This window comes from Myxine glutinosa, chromosome 6, assembly GCF_964187855.1.
Source record: "Myxine glutinosa chromosome 6, kmMyxGlut1.1, whole genome shotgun sequence".
Classification (NCBI taxonomy): Eukaryota; Metazoa; Chordata; class Myxini; order Myxiniformes; family Myxinidae; genus Myxine; species Myxine glutinosa.
Window position 1 is genome coordinate 155,806,365 of NC_136266.1, and position 7,181 is coordinate 155,813,545.

A 7,181-nucleotide genomic window follows, 5' to 3' on the forward strand; every position below is an offset into this window, starting at 1 on the left:
ATTTTGTGGCTGTGAGGTGTTTTTAATTTCGTGTTTTGTGGCTGTGAGGTGTTTTTAATTTTGTGACTGTGAGGTGTTTTTAATTTCGTGGCTGTGAGGTGTTTTTAATTTCGTGGCTGTGAGGTGTTTTTAATTTCGTGGCTGTGAGGTGTTTTTAATTTTGTGGTGTTGAGGTGTTTTTAATTTCATGGCTGTGAGGTGTTTTTAATTTTGTGGTGTTGAGGTGTTTTTAATTTCGTGGCTGTGAGGTGTTTTTAATTTTGTGGTGTTGAGGTGTTTTTAATTTCGTGGCTGTGAGGTGTTTTTAATTTCGTGGCTGTGAGGTGTTTTTAATTTCGTGGCTGTGAGGTGTTTTTAATTTCGTGGCTGTGAGGTGTTTTTAATTTCGTGGCTGTGAGGTGTTTTTAATTTCGTTGCTGTGAGGTGTTTTTAATTTCGTGGCTGTGAGGTGTTTTTAATTTTGTGGTGTTGAGGTGTTTTTAATTTCATGGCTGTGAGGTGTTTTTAATTTCGTGGCTGTGAGGTGTTTTTAATTTTGTGGTGTTGAGGTGTTTTTAATTTCGTGGTTAATATGTATATATACTCAAAGGCAAAAGTTATTGTGACACACAAACAACAAACAGAATCAGTGTTAAACTTTTACTGCCGCGAATGAAATGTTATTACATGGAAAGACAAATGTTTCAAGGTATGGAAACGATCAACATTCCATAAGAACAGCGCACCGGCATATGCAAATGAGCCACAACACAAGAGGCGGTTCACAAGCAAGTTCACACGGTCAGTAGCGAGTGTGTCCACCTTGTGCATTGATGCAGGCCTGGCACCTTCGCCTCATTGAGGCCACAACACGTCGATGAAAGTCCTGGGGAAGATCATTCCATATCCGAGGAAGGATTTGGCGGAGTTCCTGCAGCGTTGTTGGAGGATTCGGATGACGTCGCTCCATTTCATCCCAGACGTGTTCAATGGGTGACAAATCAGGGGATGTTGCGGGCCAGGGTAACACATTAACATTGTTCTGATTAAGAACCATTTCCCCGAGGCGTGGCATGTCGAGCTTGTTCCAGAACGATGAATAGAGGTGTTTTTCTGACTTCTGCACTTCTTAAGACTGCATTGAGTGGAAATGATAAGCGTCTGGTTGTCTGGCCTTTTAAAGTGAACATTGCTGGCCATTTTTCTCGAATATGTCATGCTTCTTGCAAATTTCGTGCAATTCGAACAACAACTGCTTGGTTGCGTTTCTTCGACCATTTTAACACACTCTTTCTCTGGTTCATTTCCAAAAATTCATTTACAAGATTACCAATGAAAAAATTCCATGTCACAATAACTTTTGCCTCTGAGTATCTATATATATATATATATATATATATATATATATATATATATATATATATATATATATATATATATATATATATAGCCCTGTGATTCCCTCCCAGTCAACACCAGGAGAGTCACGGATGGTCAATAGCGAGCTTTTAACTCCGAAGGCGATGCAAAAATGCAGATTTTATATACGCAGGGCAAGAAAGGGGTAGAGGAAGCTGAAGCTTACCTGTTGCAATCGCTGGCAGTCCCAACCTGCAAAAAGTAACTCATACCGAGGCGGATTTAAAATGAACAAAAATCAACAGGTCTATTAAGACGGAATGCCGGGACAAAGAAGATGCGATGGTAAAACTAAGTTCCTATATGGAGTGCTCCTGCACACAGAACCAAATAGTCAGGTTCACTATGTTTTTTCGTTCAAAATTTTGGTGGATTAGCAAAACTATACATTTTTGGAATATTCAGAGCATGAGGAATCCAAAAATTAATGTTTACATTTGCGTAGACACCTTTGCGAAAATGACACTCAGGACAGTGATGAAGATCTGTAAAAGCATATTCCTGAACGGTATAGACCTCGTAGATCCTGTGTATAGGACTTGTACTTCAATCTGTAACTACCTATAACAACCTATAACTTTAAAGGACTTGCAATATCATGTATTATGTAATACAGTTATATCACAAATATAAAGACAATGGTTTTCAATTACCTTTGTTTGTTGCTTTTCTATAATCCTGAGCACTATTTTGAGGCCTTTATTGGATTCCTTGACCCAGAAAACATAGGATTAGCATATTTAATTAAGTCTCTAGGTTGACTAGAAGCCGAGATCGCGCAAAATATGTATTTTATGGCGGCCATTTTCAAAATCCAAAATGGCGGCCATGCAGGTGTCTGTGCAAATGCCAACATTGATTTTCAGATTCTCCATGCTCTGAAGATTCCAAAAATGTACAGGTTTGCTAATCCCAAAATTTTGAAAGACATTATATTTGTTAACATAGTGAACCTGACGATCTTCATCACTGACCTGAGTGTCATTTTCGCAAAGGTGTCTACGCAAATGTAAACATTAATTTTTGGATTCCTCATGCTCTGAATATTCCAAAAATGTATCGTTTTGCTAATCTACCAAAATTTTGAACGAAATTATATTTGTTAACATAGTGAACCTGACTAAAACACAGAAAAAGGGATAAAAGAACGTTGGAAAATAAAAACGTGTGGTTTATCGTGCACTTAGTTCCGATCAGCCCGGGGTGGGGGGGGAGGGGGTGGTCTAGCCAGGAATCGCCAAGGCTCCGGAGGACTGGCCGGGATTGCGTGCGAAGCTCGTGCGTTGGTGCTACGGATTCGTCACTTCCGTTGTTGTGGTTTTCATCCACTGTAAACATTTTTGATTCCATGTACTATTATTGTTGTCGTTTGAGGGAAAATGAGATTACTATTTTCAAAAGGTAAAAAAGTTAATGTTTTAAATGAAACCGGAACCGGACGACGACGAAGAGGAAGAGGAAAAGAGAAGGCGGAGCGAGGGAGTCAGAGAAGAAGTCTAGCTGCTTCGAGGTCTGGAGCGAACGATTGGCGAATGAGAGTCACGAGTGAACTTTGGGTTTCCCAGGAAAGGGATTCCTGCGACAGAGTTGTTATCGCTGTGACAGATCAACCTGCATGTCAGGTTTTGCGGTTGATTCCGAGGAGAATCATCGTAGTGTTGTTATGCCTCGAGAGCGGGCCGTCGGCCATTTTGACTCGTGCGCTTTGCGCTTCGCTCAAGGTTTTTCACTTCGCTTCAAACCATTTTCACCGCATTCAGACGTTAATCTGGTGTGTGTGTGTGTGTGTGCAACGTGGCTTTTGAGTTGGAAATCTGCGGTTCGCCGAGTGGGAGCCGTGGAACGTCCATACCCGAGGGTGTGATTTCCCAGTCGCCTTGAGGGTGCCTTTACGCAGCTTTGGCAGCGGGACTGTGACTGTCATCCGAACGGGATTCTGGTCTCGATTAGACATCGTTCTGACGATCGCTGGAGCGGATCGACTTTGGCTTGATGCCGGAATACGACTTTGGCTTGATGCCGGAATACGACTTTGGCTTGATGCGGGAATAAAGACATTGGGAATGTTCTTCTTTTCGCTCACTTGGAGCACAGTGAGTTATATTGTACGAACCTGATGGTGCCATCATAGGAAATATATATTGGTTGTGTTACGGATTCATCACTTCCGCTGTTGTGGTTTTCACCCACTTGACATGTTTCTGATATTATGTATTATTATTATTCTCGAAAGGTTTATTATTCAGGAACAGCTATCTAAAGTTAAAAAGGTTAATGTAAAATGATACAGGAAACCGAACCGGAAGAAAAGGAGGTGAAGAGGAAGAAGCAGCACGAGCAAAGTCGGAGAAGACGCGTGACGTCAACGCTCCGGAACGAGCGAGGTCTACCGACAGTTGCGAGGGGAGTTTGAGTTCCTTGAAAGGACATCCGGCGATAGGAATTATCGCTGGAGTGGAGAAATCTGCGTAGTCAGATTTGGGCGCTGAGATTCCGACGAATCCTCGCCTAGTCGCATCGGCTCCAGCCAGAGCCGTCGGCCATTTTGAACCCCGCGCTTCGGACACCTATGAAGGTTTGCTTCGTGTCATCTTCACCCCAACATCCTACCTTCTGTCGGGGATGTGTGTGTGCGACCGCTTCGTCTCCAATTACGTTGCGGTTTGCTGAGTGAGCGGTGAAGGTGCGCCTCTGGAGGACGCCGTTGTACAGTTTGGCGGGGCGAGCTCCATCGCCCACTGTACACGCTTCGAATATCGACTGGAGAGCGAGATTAGGGCTTCGACCGGATTGCGTTCTACCGACCGCTGGAGCGAATCACATTCGCCTTGGGAAAGGTTATAGAGACATTGAGGAGTGTCCGTTTCACTCGCTGGCAGCGCAGTGAGTTACCTGACTTTATTAATGGTATATAGAGTGCACTCTTAATTGCCATTTGTTGTACCGTTATACCTGTGTGTGATTTCTAATACAATTTTGTTCATTTGTAATCATTGGTGTGGTTTCACTATTGATTTTCAACACAGGGTAACATGTTTTTCTGCCAGGGCTCCTCTCGGGGTTCGGAGGTTACTGAGACCAGGAGATTGTAGAGGACTCCGTAACAGTTGTACAATTGATTACTATTGTTGTTGTACTGTTATTCTTGTGTGATCTTAATACAATACTTGGTTGTTGGTAACAATTGGTGTGGTTTCACCATTGATCTTTGACATACAGAACAACACATCTTTCTGCTGTGACTCCTCTCGGGGCTCGGAGGTACACCGTGACCGGGGTTTGGGGAGGAGCACATAACAGAAATTGGGGGCTCGTCCGAGAAATTGGGGGCTCGTCTTTGCTGACAAAATTCCCAAATCTCGTCTGGGATTAAATTCCCTAACACTCGCCCGGGATAGAATTCCCTAACATTCCCAAAATTCACAAATTTGGAATTTTTCTAACATTCCCAAATTCCCCCCCCCCCCCCAAAAAAAAAAAAATGAAATTTTTGTGTGAAGGTTAACAGGTGCTAACTAATAGTCACCATGGTGTTTGCTGCAGAAAAGTTTGCGGCGTCCCCTAATGAGGCACAGTTCCAAGTGTTAAAAAGTTCGGAACTCTTGATATTGGCCAAACATTTCAACTTGGAGGTCCGAGTTAATATGAAGAAAGCAGAGATGCAGACATTGGTGGTAGAATCTCTGGTGGGACAAGGAACATGGAAAGAGGTAGCCTTCGATTGGTTACCTGAGGAAAAAGAAAATGTGGAGCTCCGGAAAATGGAGATGCAACTGCAGAGCCAGGAAAGGTTAAAAGCAGAGGAAAGGAGAGCTGAAAAAGAACTTGAGGAAAGAAGAGCAGAGGAAAGAGCAGAGGAAAGGAGAGCTGAAAAAGAACTCGAGAAGAGCAGAGCAAAGGAGAGCTGAAAAAGAACTCGAGGAAAGAAGAGCAGAGGAAAGAGCAGAGGAAAGGAGAGCTGAAGAAGAAAGAAGAGCAGAGGAAAGAGCAGAGGAAAGGAGAGCCGAAAGGGAGTTAAAGGAACGTGACATGGAGTATCAGAAGGAACTTAAACTCAAGGAGCTGGAATTAATGGGAGAACGGAGAGAGTTGAAGTATCCATGCCGGCTAGTTCGACAACGAGTCAGAACACTTGGGATGTTGGTAGGCATGTGAGGCTCGTTCCACCCTTCAATGAAAAGGAGGTAGCCAAGTTTTTTTTACACTTTGAGAAAGTGGCTCAAATGCTAAAATGGCCTGTGTAGTCCTGGACTATGTTAGTGCAAAGTGTTCTGGTGGGTAAAGCTCAAGATATCGATTCGGCTTTACCGATTGACCAATGTGCCGATTATGAGATAGTGAAGAAAACCATTCTCAAAGCCGATGAATTGGTCCCTGAAGCTTACCGGCAAAAATTCAGGAACGCCAGGAAGAGGGAGAGTGAGACCCATGTGGAGTTTGCCAGAATGAAGGAAACCATGTTTGATCGGTGGTGTGACTCGAAGGGGATTGGGAAAGACTTCAACCTGTTGCGACAATTGATCTTGGTGGAGGAATTCAAACAGTGTGTCCACGCGGACATTGAAGTACATCTGAATGAAAAGAAAGTACCAGAGTTGTATGAGGCAGCAACCGTGGCAGATGACTATGCCTTGACACACAGGAAGGGGTTCCACAAACCTAACTTCCCGCCTAGAGTTAGCCAGGGGAGTTATGGTAAATCAGGGGCGGAGAACAAATATTCATGGAGGCGGCCTAGAGATGACTATGGGGACAAATCTGATACCGCAAATTTTAGGGATCAGAAGACTACAGTTCCAAGACAGACTTATCTTCCGGGGGGCCAGGGGCAGACCACGAGTTTTTCCTCCGGGCCAACTTGCGCTTTTTGCAAGAAACCTGGGCATTTGATGTCCCAATGTTACGCCCTGAAAAGGAAAAATCAGGAGCGGAGTCAGACTAGTACAACTCCGAATGCATTGGCCAATGCGAGAAATCGTCCTTGGAGGACAGTGCTTTGTGAAGGTTCCCATGCCAAAGTTACGGCATCACAGAATGACCTTGTTCAAGAGGGTTACAAACCTTTTATTTCAGAGGGGGTTGTGTCACTGGATGGAGACTTAACGAACCTGAGACCTGTTAGGGTATTCAGGGACACAGGAGCACATCAATCTTTGATGCTTGAGGGCATTTTGCCATTGTCAGAGAAGACGGCAACTGGTGTTAGTGTTCTTTTACAGGGGGTTGTTGGATATGTTAAAGCTCCACTTCATGTCATCCATTTAAAGTCTGATTTGGTGTCAGGACCGGTCACCGCAGGTTTACAAGCCACTCTTCCTGGAGAGGGAATCTCTTTTGTTATAAGGGAATGATTTGGCCGGTGGTCGAGTTTCTGGTAATCCGAAGTTTGTTGAAAAACCTAGTATGGAAAATAACACCGCACAGTTAGAGCAGGAGATTCCGGGTATCTTTCCATCCTGTGCCGCGACTCGTGCTATGGGTAGGAAGCGCTCTGAAGGGAAGGAGAAGGTACTGACATCACGCTTTGCACAGGCACTTCTTGTTGAGTACCCTGAAACTAAGTGTCAGCACACACAAGTCATGGATGGAGCCAATGTTGGCAAGCTCTTTGTAGGTGGACTGAACTTTGACACAAGTGAAGATGTTCTGGACTCTGTCTTTGGCAAATATGGACCACTCTTGGAAGTGCTGCTGATAAAAGACAGGGAGACGCAAAAGTCGAGAGGGTTTGGCTTTTATCACGTTTGAAAACACAAAGGACGCCAAAGATGCATTAAAGGATT